Genomic DNA, 14732 nt, shown 5'->3' on the forward strand with positions numbered 1-14732 from the left:
AAATATATTCTCACACAGGTTAAAATTTTAAGCTGTACTTTAGTTCCAAAAAGGAATTTTTGCATATTAAAACGTGGCCAACTTTGATTATTTTTATAACAATTAATTTTCTGTAAAGTTTTAAGCTAAATATGTAAGCTGAAAATATTTTTAAAATTTATAATATATCAAAAACAAATGCTTTGGTCTTATAAAAAGGCAACCACTTATGTTTTACATACATTTTAATATACTCCAAACTCATTACCTTGATTTTCTCTCCCTTTGTAAACACTTGAAAAAGGCAATGATAATTTTTAAGTATACACGATAATAAGGACTTGAATTACTGCCTGCAAGGTTCACCCTAACGTACACACACACACACACAACCAACGCGCCTTGAAGTATGCAAATGAAAGCGACCGTTAAACATGCCAGGAAAACACGCCTCAAAAACAACTGGCAACAAAACCAGAACGTAATTGCCTCGTTTCATTTTTAATAACTGTCAATCCTTTTGGCTCTTTTTCCCCTACCTCTTTCCCTTACCCTTCCCCTTTCCTCTTTTTCCTTTTCCCTACTGTTTCACCCTCTTTTTCCAAGGGAGCGGCAATTGCCTTGTAATTTCTGCGCCCATGAGAGCACATGAGAGGCGATACCACGAAAACCTCAAAAACCACAGCCACGAAAACCGGCGAAAAACAAACCGAAAAAATGTCGGCATTGTACAGAACATCCAGATGGCACAAAAATACAAAAAAAATACTTGTAGAAAGGATTGTCTACTACTAATACTCTGCTCACCAAACTCAAGTTAGGCAATCAAACTAAATTGAATACATTTTGGCAAGGAAGTTATCTAGTCCCGCAGATTCAAACGAGCTTAGTTGAGAAATATTTATATGTCATAACGAATATATACTCTTCTCTCACTCAAGGATTTTGGCCCATAAAGGGTATTTTATTGTCAACGAACCGCAAATAGTTTTTACCCCATTTCCTTTCCCTTTTTTTACAAAAGTTTGGCCCCAGCTCTCTGGTTTGATAAATGTTTGTCCCAACTTTTGGCACAAACTGTTGCTCTCTCGGCTTTCGGCTTCCACATTGCATTGTAGCGATATCAGCCAAAGCCACAAAAAGCCACACAAAAAGAACCCAACAAAAAAAGAACAAAGTGGAAAAGCCGAGGAAAAAATAAGGAAATTTACCTAAAACTTTAGGCAAACAGTGTGGCCTTGGGCCCAAAGCTGCGCCCTGCAATATTTAGCTAAAAAGCGTGGTTCAACTTTAACATTTTGACAGTGCTGCTGAGGGTTTGCCTTTTCAGGAAAACATATGTTTACTCTCTAAAAAATCTATATTTTATATATTTCTTAACAAAGTTTGCAGAGGAAAATTAGGCTACAGAAAAGATATATATTGTATCAATTTATTCCGTCGAATTTTATTTTGCAGTCATTTTTCTAGGTAATCAAAATATTTTTAATATAAAATTAAGGCTGTTGTTTTAGTATTTATTTAGAAATTTTTAAAATAAATACAACCATGTTTTCGTGAACCATTTTCCTTACCAAAGGCATCACTGCATTTCAGGGAAATTACTTTCAATTTAAGTTTGCCCACACCCACACTTTATTTTGTTGTTGAACTTTCTGCTTTCCGTATTCTGTATTCCTTGCTGCCTGTTGCGGGCTTTAGATCCTGGCAAATGCATTAATCATTTCGAGTACACAACACTGCCACTTCAGTTCACTTCAGTTTGGTTCTGTTCGGTTGGGTTCAAAGTGTCAAACTCTCCTGTAAACGTGGCCCTTGGGCGGCAATTACATTAATCAAAGCATAAAGCGTAAGCTGCACTCATAACACGACTCTTAGCTGGCTCAAATATTTCATTAGGCCAGCCCAGACCACTCCAAGCCCTATACCATCCTGCGGCAATCCAGTCACACTCCCCTTCTCTACGTTGACCCTCAGTAAAGGGCATAAAATGTCAATTTTGCGCAAAAACTGAGAGCGAGAAGAGCCAAACAATGCGGTAAATTTTGTTTGCCAGCGAAAGCGATGAACACTTTAAGAAAAGTGTGAAAAAATTATTGAATTTATTTTAGAAAATGTTATTCAACTTAAGCAAATAAATAGTTGTATAATAGTTAAGTGATAGAAAATATGTTGAAAATATTTTCCAGAATTTCCTTTCCAAAACTCAAGGTCAAACTTCCCTTTTAAATTTAAGGAAATATAATTTTTCCAAGTGCCTGGTTGGTATCACCAGCTAGCCAGTTGCGCCATTATCAGCTGCTTTGAGCGATTACACCTAGCAGGAGCAGGGATGAGCTGGGAGCTGACACCAGAGAGTTGGGAGTTTCGAGGACACCCTCCGCAGGATGAGGAGAAATACGAAGGACAGCTTGAGTTGAGTTGGACGCGGGTCAGGGTCGCGTTTAGCAAAATGTAAACACAACGCGGCGTAGCAACGCCTTGCTTATCTACCTTCTGTCACCGTCTGCAAGGATATATATCCAAATATATATATATAAATCATCCCTGTGCTTCCTGGCTCTCTCTCCAGCTCCTCGTCTCTCTCTCGGCCGGATATTAAGGCTAGTCCGCGTGACGGTAATGGCGACGCCAACTGCCGGCGGCCATCGTAGATCCAGATCCTGAATGCGACTTTAAATGGCACAAGGAAATTGTAAAATTTGTAGTATTTTGTCACTGTCCCAGATCCTTTGCGGATTTTTGTGTGCGCACAGAAAGCGTGGCTATCTAAATGAGATTGTCAAATAAAGTAATGTCCTGGCCAGGACAGGGGCAAAGGGAAAGCTAAATTAATTTAGCTAAACAAATTAATTAAGTTTCTTTGTTTACTTTTTTTTAAACATTTTCATAAACTAAACAAATTAATTAAGTTTCTTTGTTTACTTTTTCTTAAACATTTTCATAATAATTTCTTTTGCGGGAAATTAGCTAAATAAATAATTATTTTAAGACTAATTCAGGAAACTGTCTAAACTGTAATTAATTAAAATAATTTTCCTGGGAAATCGTTTATTTAGTTTTCCCTTTAAAGTCAACAAATGCAAATTTACTTGAAATTGGTTTGTAATTCACTCGAAACTCACTTTATTTCATCGAAATAATTCACTTCAACGCCGGATTAAAAACGAACCAAAAAAAAAAGGAGTCATTTATTTCTGCCAAACACACACAGAGCATTTTTTTCCCGGATAGTTTCTTTTTATGGGTGCGAGAGTTTTTCGGGACATGGGTCGCCGCCCATTTCACACATACATATGCAAATTATCCTGTGAACGAGAGCTGCTCCGCCCAAATGCTTGCCGAGGGAACCAAGGGTAAACATTTTAATTGAGAATTCGTCGAGCCGCAGAAAGTAAATAGAGGAGTGTGTGTGCCAGCGACAAGTGTGCGCACATTTTGCGCAATTCCTGACAGGATTCTGCGAGGGAGTCCTGTGTGCAATGCTCCTACGCTTCTGCTTCTGCCATTTAGAACCCTTTGATTTTTTTCTGTGTGCATAAAGCTGCACTTTGCACATTTTTGCATGGATAAAAAAAAGGAGCATAAAAAGCTGAAGCGACTTCCTTGATGAGTGGACATGCCAACGAAATTCAATTAATTACATTCTCCACTGTCTGCTTCCTCATTTTTTATTTACACAGAGAATAAAAAAGGATTTGGTGAATAAAATAATTTATTATATGATTTCTTCTCTTTAAAAATCTATTTAAAAGCAATTATTCAGGGCAGTTTTATTATCTTTTATTTAATTTATTGAAAACTAGCAAAGTTGAAAGCAATTTTATTATTTAAAATGTATTAATTGCTTCTTGATCTCTTTTATCCTTTGATTCCTAGAAACAAAATACCTTAACATTTTTAATGAACCAATCAAAGAGTGTACAAGTATTTTCAATTTATTCATTTAAATTCAAGAAGATGATAATTAACACACATAACTAGAGATATATAGATAGAGATATGTATTGGAAAGCACATTTATTTTTCCCTCAGCCTTGCCGCCTCTTTACAGGATATTTGCCGAGAGCCAGAGGGCGAAAAAAAGCGACCCAGAAAAATACAACAAATGTGAGAGGGACTTATTTAAAAATGTAAAACAAATATTTGCGTCTGTGGCCAGCATCATTCGCTTTATGCGCTTTATGTCGGTTATTTGTTTACTCATTTTTTATGTTTTTCTCCGGGTTTTGTTTGCTCGGTTCGGTCCGGTCAAAAGCCGCCCACGAAACACAAAATATATATATATATTATATATACAAATAAAAAATGCGTTCACTTTGCTGCTTTATTACAAAATTGTTGTTGTGCAAATGGAGCGGCAATTTGGTATTTTGCATTTCGCGTAAACCGGATTGCGGGAGTCCTTCATTATTCACTACACAACAGGCACAACACACGTGCGCCTGCAATACGGTATAATAAAAAAGGGAACCCAAAGGGAACCAGCCAAACTTAAAGTTAATTAATTTTTGCTTTTGATTAAAACGCAACCAGAATAAGCCAAATGCGCTGCGGGGCAGCCACAGAGGCAAAGGCAAGACAGGCGGCGGCGGCAAAACAAGGGGCTCCCCTAACACACACAAAAGGCTTAATCCTTTGTGGGGATCCTGGGGCAAACACACACACGTGTGTGTGCGTGTTATTGCGATTGTGCCAGTGCCCGTAACCGGGCAAGGATATGGCCCCGAGCGTGTTCAACATTTTAAATACTTTGACTTTGGAGACATTAATGAATACATTGCCACAGAGCGGAGTTACAAAATCGGTTAGGGGGGTAAAATAATGCACTCTAAGAAAAGAAGGAAAACTTTATAAAATCGTATTGGAGATTATTAGACAACTAAGCCAAAAATTCAAATTTTTGGAATTTTTATTTTTACTTTTAATGATGTTTAATGAAAAATAAATGCATTAAAATAGGTTCTAATTTGTTTTAAATATTTTATTAATAATGAATTAAGATTTCAATTGGAAATAGGAATGTTTATATGGCAGTCGTTAGCTTTTGGGGCCCTCACAAAGACTTTGAAATTTTAACTTTCTTTAAATAGATGTTTATAAATATTTTATACGACAATCTTAAAAATGTCATAACTAAGCCAAAAATAAATTCATTTCAATTCCGAAAGCTTTTCTGTGCTAGTTTTTACTAGGTTAATAAACCTGCATATTAAATAAAATGATTAAAAAGTTTTAATTTTTTTCCAATTTCTGAAAATTTTACCCCTTATCAAATTTTGAAAAAATGGCTCAAAATTTTGATTCTGTTTTTTTTGCCGGACATGGCTAGATCGATTAGGCTGTCAATCCTGATCAATAATATATATGATTTATAGAGTGGGAAATGACTCCTTCACTGTGTTGTAAGCTCCTAAATGAAAATGTAAGACTCCTTTAATAACCTATAAAAATAACTATCAAAAACTTTTTTATATTAAAAATTTTAACCAAATCTTGAAGACGCATAGTTTTAATTTATTAAAATATACGCTTTTCTTTTTACTATATTTACTTTGTGTTTAAATATTTCATTTTAACTCGTAATCCACAATTTAAAGATTCTTTTTAATTAAGTTTAAGCCTGAATTGAATTCCAAATTATTTTCATATATATTTTTATACAATTTTCTATTTGAAGATTTATTTCAAGTGTGGCAGCCGACGTAAACGTGCAGTTGTTTAAAATGCCATTAAACTCACTGAGATGGGCAGTCGCCTGTCAGAATGGCCGGCTGTCCATTTTTCCCCCCACTCTCGATTTTCCCTGGTTTTCCCGCTTCCGCTTTTGCCAGCCGCAAATTTCTCGCTTTTCCTCGCACAATATTTTCCCACTCGCTCTCAGTCTCTCTCCCTCTTGGTTTTCCCGGGAGCTGTCAGCATGCATAACTGTTGCTGTCAGGATTATGGCTTGTCATATTATGTATTATAGAGTATTTTATTTGCTTTCAATTAAAATGCGTGTGTCACTCGGCTGCGCATATAAATTGCCAACAAAATAAGACGCAAATTTATGCAAACGAGCGGAATGAGTTTTCTTTTTTCTCTTCACCAAGTTTTCCCTTATAGTTCTGCTGCTCCTATTGTTGTTGTTGTTGTTGGCGATTCTCTGTGTGGAATGTGAAATGAGTTTTGCCGCTTGATTTGCATATCCGCTGGAAAACAGGAAAACTAAACAACTTTGTTTACTCCTTTCGGGCCATAAAAAGTTGGCGAAAACAGACAAGCCAGACAGACACAAGGAAGTAATATCAATACGCAAATTGTGATTCTTGTAAAAACAATCAAATGAATTTATAAAATATAGCCAATGTTCGGGAAGAAAATGGGAAAACAATTTGGTTTGTTTAGTGGAAAATAAATCATAGTTATTAGGTGAATATAAGCATTAATAGGGAAGGTTTAAAAGATAAATGGAAATTGTTTTATTTATTATTATTATTTATTAAATAGTAAAAAGAATTTTTCTATTGCTTCATATTTTATATATCAATTCCTCTAGTTCCTATAAATTTACTAAAAATTACATTAGCCTCTAAATCCCATAAATGGAAATGAGTTTCCAATGCCAAAACTATCTCCAAGCAAATTAAATTACACACAATATTATTCTCCAAAGGGAAAACTCATTTGTGATAAGCATTTTAGTTTAATTAAATTTTGGAAAATCAATTAAAGCCAGTGGAAAAATGCAAATACTAGTTGCAAATGCAATTAAATGATTATAATATTCATTTCGTATTTTAAAACCTTTTAAAGTCCTAATGTTTCAAAACAATTTAATGTTCACCATCATCGTAAAGCTGGGCGGTGTCCATTCACTGGTAAACTCCGATAAAATTAAGTTTTTTTGTAATAAAAATCAAGCCGATATTAAGCTAATGCCCCTGACCTTAATGGCTAATATTTTTCGTTTTTTTTTTACGTTTTTGTTCAGTGAACAAAATGCTTATTACTGATTGATACGAATCTAAATTAAAATGGCATAATAAAAGCACTCTGGAGCAGACCTTGGCCAGACACCAGGCGGACAGGTGTAAGTTCATGGTTCTCAGTGGGTTTTCGGGTCGTCGTTTGGGTGCCCTTACTTTCCATTCCTTCGCAGAGTGGAACAGCGCAAACTTTGGCCCGGGATTAGGGCCAAGAGTAATGACAGTTGGCCAAGCGCAGTTTCGGAGTCCGGAGGCATTAGGAAAGCCTCACACCCATGCTGGGGGACTCCGGCTGATTGCCATCGATACGGCAGGCGGGTCACGTTCATAAAGTCTCAATCGCCGGAATCGCTGGCCCAGGTGCCGGAGACAGCTTAAAGTTGGCCCAAACGAACAAAAACAAAAAAAAAAAAAATCCAGAAAATAATATTGGTTTGGCAACTGCAGACAAAATTTCCTAACATCTTGAAAGTTTCCATTCCTTGAGGTTTTTCAATCCTTAAGCACCAACTTTTCAATTGGTGTTGTCTTTAAGCAAAATCCTAATGGTGGCTGCTGCTTTAAGCTGCTTTCTTCTCTCGCCTCTGGCAAATGATTAACTTAATTATAAATTAATTAGGTGCGGGGGGCGGGAGGAGAAACAGCAGCTGGGGGAGTGGCAGCGACATCAAAGTATCAATAATTAATCGCCTTGATAATGTTTTCAATTTCTTGCTTCATTAAGTTGTTTTATTTTGGCGAGTGCGACGAGAGGCGTTGGGCCGCCAGTCTTTTCTCTAATCCCCCGGAGGGCTCGTGGCTACGTCCAGCTAAGCCTGGTTAATACATTTTGAATTAGTTTTAGCAGCCCAGGGAGTTGTGGCCTTCTCTCCTTAAAAATCAATAGCCATCGAATGCTTGTGATTTTTCTTGTAATTCTTTTCACTTTTGAAAAATTAAGGAAAGTTTATAATCCTTTTCTTAATTATTTGTTTAAAAATAATTTCATTTCATTAACGAAGCCTGCAATGCTTTCTCACCTTGGCACAACCCAAAGAAAAACAAGGACAAATCAATATCCTATATCCTTATTTCTTCCAATTGATAAACATTTATCTTTAGCCCCAAAGAAACACCTTGTTTACCAGCAGTCAATAGGCAAAACAATAATCCAAATTTGTTTTTGCCAATGAAAACAAATGGGAGCCTTCAAAAATCAATAGCCTCAGCCTCAGCCTGACCGAATAAAGGTACAAACATTTTTATGAAATTAATTTACGACCAATTGGGAGGGAATTACATATAGAATATTTTTGCACATATGAATGAGCAGTGAATGGGAAGCAGGAAATAAAACTGAAACCGGATGTGCGCCTGATGGCCAGGCCGGAAATTAAACTATTTGCTAGCCTGCCACGCGAGTATTTTGCACAAAGCAAAACAAGAGTTTTGACAGGGCCTGACACACACACACTCACCTGGTTAAGGTATAATTTCTTTGGGTAATTTGTTGTTTTGCTTATTTGTATTATTTATAATTTTAGAGAACTTTTTGGTTGTTGCTTTCGTGGGAAATGTATTTTGCTCAGGTAGCGTGTGTTAGGCGCGCGTTTTATATAGTTGCTTCGAGAGGATTTTCCGACACCTCGATGGCTGGTACTTGTACACACCGCACACTCGCACATACACTCGCGCAGCACACGCACACAAGCACACGCACACACCTTTTGGCCGGGAAAGTGAGTTTAGGAAAAGCTAGGTGGCTCCTCCTGGCTACAGCTTTGTTTGGGGGATCTGTTGGCCAGGATACAGAGATCCTGTTGTGTCAGCCTCCGCGCTTGGTGTCCTGCTCGCGAGACGGCTCAACTCGAACTGTGACGAGGCTGGTCCTTCGCATTTGGTCCTTCGGCGCGCCTCCTGCGCCTCTCTCACTCTCGCTCTCACCCTCTCTCTCTCTTTCTCTGTCCCTCTCTCTCTGTCGCACACTGGAAGGACGACTCCTTGCCAGCTGGCCCAGCATTAAAAAGTAATATCAATTTCCACCTTGCGAAGTCGCACGAAAGCAACAGCTAAGCGATTTCCCTGGATGTGGATGTGGATGTGGATGCGGATGCAGGCAGCTGCTGCCGATTGTGCCCTGCTGGCCCCGCCTCCCACGCCCACACGCACTTGCCTTGGGTGCGCGCTCTCTCTATGTATTTTCCTTCCCGCAGTGAAAGCCCGACTTTCACTCTACACGAACGAACGGCACGGCACGGCGTCCCGAAAATGTACCCAAGTGGAGACTTTTCATAATTGTTGCATGCCAGGACATAGGATAGGCCGCAGGACAGGAGAAGATGATGATGTTGATGTATGGTCTTGTGATGGTTTTCTTGGGGAGGAAAATACTAGGTTGTTTGTTATAGAAATAAACCTTGATTTTCGTTTAGAATTAATAATTATATTGATATGGTATAATGATTATTATGGAGAATTTTTAAGGAATAAATAATAATAAATGAAGGAGTATCAGGATATTTTTAATGGTCTTATTGGCTTTAAAAATTAAGAGAGAAAACTAATAAAAGTAATAGAATTTCTGATTTTTTCCCATAATTAAATAAGACATTTAAATTCTCGGTCTTTTACTCGCAAGGACATTTCATTTTTCTATAAATTCAAAGCCAGGTTTATATATTTTTAAAGCATATTATTTTTGGAAAATCCTACGATAATTTTAATAGTTTATTAATTAACATTTATTATTTAAATTGTGGAATATTTTGAGAGGCTTTACTGAAATCAGCACCTAAAATTGAAGGTAAAAAGAAGTTCTTTATTATAAAATCCTTTTTAAAATAATTCAAAAATCTATTTTATATATTTTCCTCGTACATTTTGTTGAGTGCCCATAAGCCCCCGAATTAATTGCGTTATTTTAGCAGCTTCGAATTGACTTTGCCTGAATACAAACTAAGGCACTAAGGCACTGGGCACTCGTGCCCACACAGACCATGGAAAAAGCGCAACAGGACCAAAATAATTGCGCGTTAAACATGTGCCAGGCAACACACACAGACAGAGAGAAAGAGAGTGTGAGAGAGCAAAGCCCATACGACAGCGAGAGTCCTTCTGCCGAGAGAGCCTCTAAGGACGACATTGAAAGCCGAGGACAGCCGAGGCCCAGAGAGTGGCGACTGGAAATGTTCAACTGGTTGCGTTTTCACAAGCAACAGGATACGCTGGAAACCAGGCAGAACATCGCCAGGGACGACAAAAACATCGACACTCACACTGCACACTCAAAGGACCCGCAACAACAACAACAAGGAACACAGAAGCCGGAGCAGGAGCAACAACCACAAGGCATAGTCGCGTGCTTTAAGCTTGAATACCAAAACAATTTGAGCGCACAATAAAATTCAATGGGCCCCCCAAAAAAGGCGAGGCGGTGGAAAGGACGAGGTTAGGCTGGGCAGAAAAAAAAATAAGCTGAGGAGGCAGCAAAAGGAAAATGTGCCAATGCGAGGTGGAAAAGGAAAACTAAGAGATGGCGGAAGGTGAGGAATGAGGTTTCATTGCGTGTGAAAGGAGCAGCAGCGCCTGTTGAAGGACGAACGGCATTAGAATGCTGCCAAAGGAAAAGCACACACGAGAGGTAAACTTGGAAAAAAATCAACCTATAAATCGACCATTGATTGATCCATAAATCGGAGTGGGTTTTATATTGTTATTTTTAGGCAAACAAATTATTTTTAAATTGTTTTATATTTTTTAAATAATTATATAAAGTAGAAAACTTTGCCAGCTATTAAAGTAACTTAACTTTTGTTTATTTTTAGCTCAAAAATTGTATTCAAAATGTAAGTCTTGATTATGTATATTCTTTGGATAAATTTATATAATTCATAAGCTATAAATATCCCTCATAAAACATTTTACTTTTCTTCAAGTTTAACGAAAACCTCTTAAAATCAATAAAGTTTTAAGTTAATTAAACTTTAATTTTTGTAATAAATTTCATTTCCCTGCATTTTTATAAACATTCTTAAATATTTCTTCTGCCAGTGTATTCAATGTTTACCTGTTAGCCAGCCAGTCATCGAGGGATGTTTGGGTTGAGCCCTCACCACTGGAAGTCGGGATGTTGACTGGCGATTTTCGCAGGACTCGGAAAAGGTATGCAGCGTCTGTCGATTAAGATGCCGGGGTCGGAGGCAGTTGTATTGTTGGTGTTTCTATGTGTGTGTGTTGCATGGGGGCTTATGGGCCAGGACTCGTGACAGACAACGAGGACCTGCCAGGATGGCTGGGCTGGCAGCTTATCAATTTGTATGCCTGCAGATATTTATTTATGAATATCCTTTGGACCCTCGCCGGTCCTCGTCCCGCCTTTATGGGGTACACGAAATGCCGAAATGCTGAAATGCCGCGTAATCCTGGCGCACACCTTTCGCCTTCGGCCTGCGTCCATTTTTTCCTCGGCCTCGGCCTCTGCTTTATGTGTGTCTCTGTCTCCGGATCCAACTTCTCCATTACTCTCTGCCTTTTTCTTGTACATTTTTTTTGGGGTCTTTCCGTCGTCTCCGGCACTTTCACGAGCCGTTGCTTAATTTTATTTTTATTGCAGATTGATTTTTTCAGATTAAGTTTTCCATTTTACAAGCGTCGGCGGCTCTTTTAGCATTTTTCCTGCGCGTTTTTCCTTTTTTGTGGCTGAGAAAAATGTGTTGCCTATTTTTTGGGGCGTTTGGCTTGAGGCTAAGAATTATTAGGGATTAGGGATTATTTGTTTCTTGAGGAAACTATTATATATTGAAATGTATTTTAAGGTTTTTTAATTAGTTAATAGATCCAATATAAAAAATACATTTTTTTTTAAATTTTTTATATTATATTTTAGGTATAATTTTTAAATGTTTTATACATATATAGAATAGCTTTAAATAAATACTTTCTAAAATATTTCTACATCATTATGTGCTTATAATTCACTTTTTATGCTGCCAAGTCCCACATAAAAACCTTGAAAGCTCTTCTTTAGCGTAAATTTCAAGTGATTATAACTTTCTCAAAACATGTTTATTTTTTTTCGCCAACATTTTGTGTCGTCTGGCAAAAATAAATGTGTTGTGCCTACAATCCCGGCTTCAATTAGCCGCACAGAAACCAAAAGAAAACAAAAACATAAAGCAAACAAACTGGTGAGCTAGAGCTTCTCTTCCCTCTCCCCCGGCTGTCTCGTTTTTTTGTTTTTTTTTTCCAACCTCGCTAACACACAGAAAACTCCAAGTAAAAGTAAAACATTTTCATGCAAATGCTTTTGTTTAACCATGGAATATCCCCGACATTTGCACACATCCTCGCCGAGTCCTGCGCGTGTGAGGGTCTTGCGGCGAAAGTTTTCACCCGGCACGCTCGCAGGCAGTGCAAACAAAATCAAACCGAGCGCAGTAAAGCAAACCAATATTGACCCACGGTCAGGTCAGGTCCAGGGGTCAGGGAGAGTTTGGGGTACTTTGGGAATCTAGGACTAGCAGGGCAGATCAATAAAAAATCTAAAAACCAGATGGAACAGGGAATAAACTGACTAAGAGTTAATCGCCTCACTGTGAGTTCTTTGCGAAATGTGTTGAATATTTTATTTCCAGGGTTTTTTACTTTGAAAATGACCTATTTTTGCATTAATTTCTTTTACTTTATTTGTTATTTTCATTTAGAATAAATAAAAAAGATTTAAAATGTAAGACTTACTATATTTTTTATGTTTTTTGTTAGAAAGTAGCACCCTTTTAATATTTTAATATTAATATACTTACATTACAGAAATAGAATAATAGATAGACATAGAAATAGAATAGAAATAGAATAGAAATAGATAGAAATTCCCACATCTAAGTGTAAGAACTTATACTTTTCAACATCTGCTTCCCATCGATAACTAAAGCAGAAAAAAACCCACGCTAATTGCTTGGCCATTAAATTGGCTTAGAAATCTATTTTGCGAAATGGCCAACTGCAAGTGCAACTGTAATCGAGCTGGTTGACCAGCTGGCATTTTATCCCTGACGTTTATGTCAACTAAATGCGTAAGCTTATTTTGCATTCGCCATGACACTCAATTAATGGCGACCAAGGACGCCAAGGACCAGGGACAGAGGAATGAGGTACGAGGACCAAGTTCCGCCTAATCCTTTGCGCACTTTCAATGGCTACAACTTAATTATGTGGAAGCCCCAAGAAAGACAGCCCGAGGAGCACTTGACGCTAATGCCGGGGCCACTTGAATCTTAAATCCCCAGCCTCATCCGGTTTTGCATTTACTGGCGAGCAAGATGAGAGAATTGAAGGGGAGCCTGGTAGCTATCCCTAGAAAAAGGCTTTACTTTCAAATATTTATATAATATAATTTAAAAATTGAAATATAAAAAGGAATCGAATCTAATCCTTCCTCACAAAGTTGTACTAATCTTTCCAAAAAACTAAATTTCTACTATCAAAAATCCTAATAAATTCAGAAGACCCTTAGTTAGGGCAACCGAAAAAGGTCCTGCGAAAACACAACTTAAGTACTTCATTACGATTTTAATTTGGCATTTTACCTGCCTGAACGCCTCCCACCGCTTTACCCTCTCCCCTTGGCCAGCTTGGTCTTCTTAATTAGAACAATTTGCCAGGACGACAAGTGGTCTTAACATAAACTTGAGTAAATGACGCAAAAATCGCGACAAACCAGCCATTGTCATTGCCATTGTTGGAGTTGTTTTCAGCGTCCTGCGTTCTCATCGTCCTTGTTGTTGTTGTTAAATGTTCAATGCAAATAGTTTAACAGACAGATTTTGCCTACGACCAAGTCTATTTACCAAGTCGAGTTAATTGAATTTTCATGCCGCTGAGAAACAATGGCCCATAGGCTCAAAACGCTTTATTTGACAAAGTAATTAACTCTGAATAATGTGCGAGCAAGGAAATTGCCAACGACTGGGCCATAATTTGTTGGTAGCTGGGAAATTCCTTTTGTTAATCGAATGGGAAATGCGCGACTCTTGGCGCGAGCTCAATCAATTGATATCGATCAGTGCGAGTCGCATAGCTGCTGGCGGGAAAGTGAAAAGTTCACACCATCACCAGAAATGAAACATGGCCAACAGCCAACAGTTTGACTGATGGCGCGAGGTGGCTCCAAGGGGGTGGATTATTGGGGTGGCGAGGTGGTAGGGTGCCACCATGACGGAGCGGCAGCCCTCAAGGACAGCCAAGTGGGTTGGCCTTAGCCAACTTGTTGCTTGGTGGCCATGTCAAAAGGCACAAAAAGCCAAGGCATGGTGGCTCCCTTGGGGCTTCGGCTAGAACAGTTTAGGAAACCTCTGTAGGTCGGTGATCAAGGGACTTAATGGCTTGTAATTCCACAAGGAGAGATGACATTCTCTGGGAAATGTGCTCTACAAAAGGATAAGGAACCATATAAAATAAATAACCAAGAGCTCTAACGTTCACAGAATATCTTGGAAAACCTTTTCCAATAATTTCAAATCTTCCAAGACTTTTATAGATTAAAACTCACCTTAAGTTGAAGTCCTTAACCTAGCTTAAAGATCGCCCACAACTACAGCAGATACCTTTCGCCAAATCCTAATTTATTTACTCGCTCATTTCCTGCTAAATATCCGATTTGTGTCCTTGCGAAAAATACGAAATTCGCCGACATAAATCTCAATTTAGTCGTCTTCGCATTCGCGTTCTGTCCCCTGCTTTTGGGGGTCACTTCTTGGCGGATGAGTAGCGCAGCTCAAACACAATTAGAGGAGCGTGGAAGACCAC

The 14732-nt window shown here is 38.2% G+C and overlaps 1 protein-coding gene across 1 annotated transcript in view; it reads right to left on the reverse strand.

Moving 5' to 3' along the window:
* Positions 1-8778, reverse strand: part of Fife (regulating synaptic membrane exocytosis protein fife) — a 65604-nt gene extending 56826 nt beyond the window's left edge. The window contains exon 1 of the mRNA XM_017167364.3: positions 8408-8778. The gene's annotated coding sequence lies outside the window, so the exon portion shown is untranslated. The remainder of the gene's footprint in view (positions 1-8407) is intronic.
* Positions 8779-14732: the final 5954 nt, after the last annotated feature.

Source organism: Drosophila kikkawai, chromosome 3L (genome assembly GCF_030179895.1).
Source record: "Drosophila kikkawai strain 14028-0561.14 chromosome 3L, DkikHiC1v2, whole genome shotgun sequence".
In the NCBI taxonomy this organism is placed as follows: Eukaryota; Metazoa; Arthropoda; class Insecta; order Diptera; family Drosophilidae; genus Drosophila; species Drosophila kikkawai.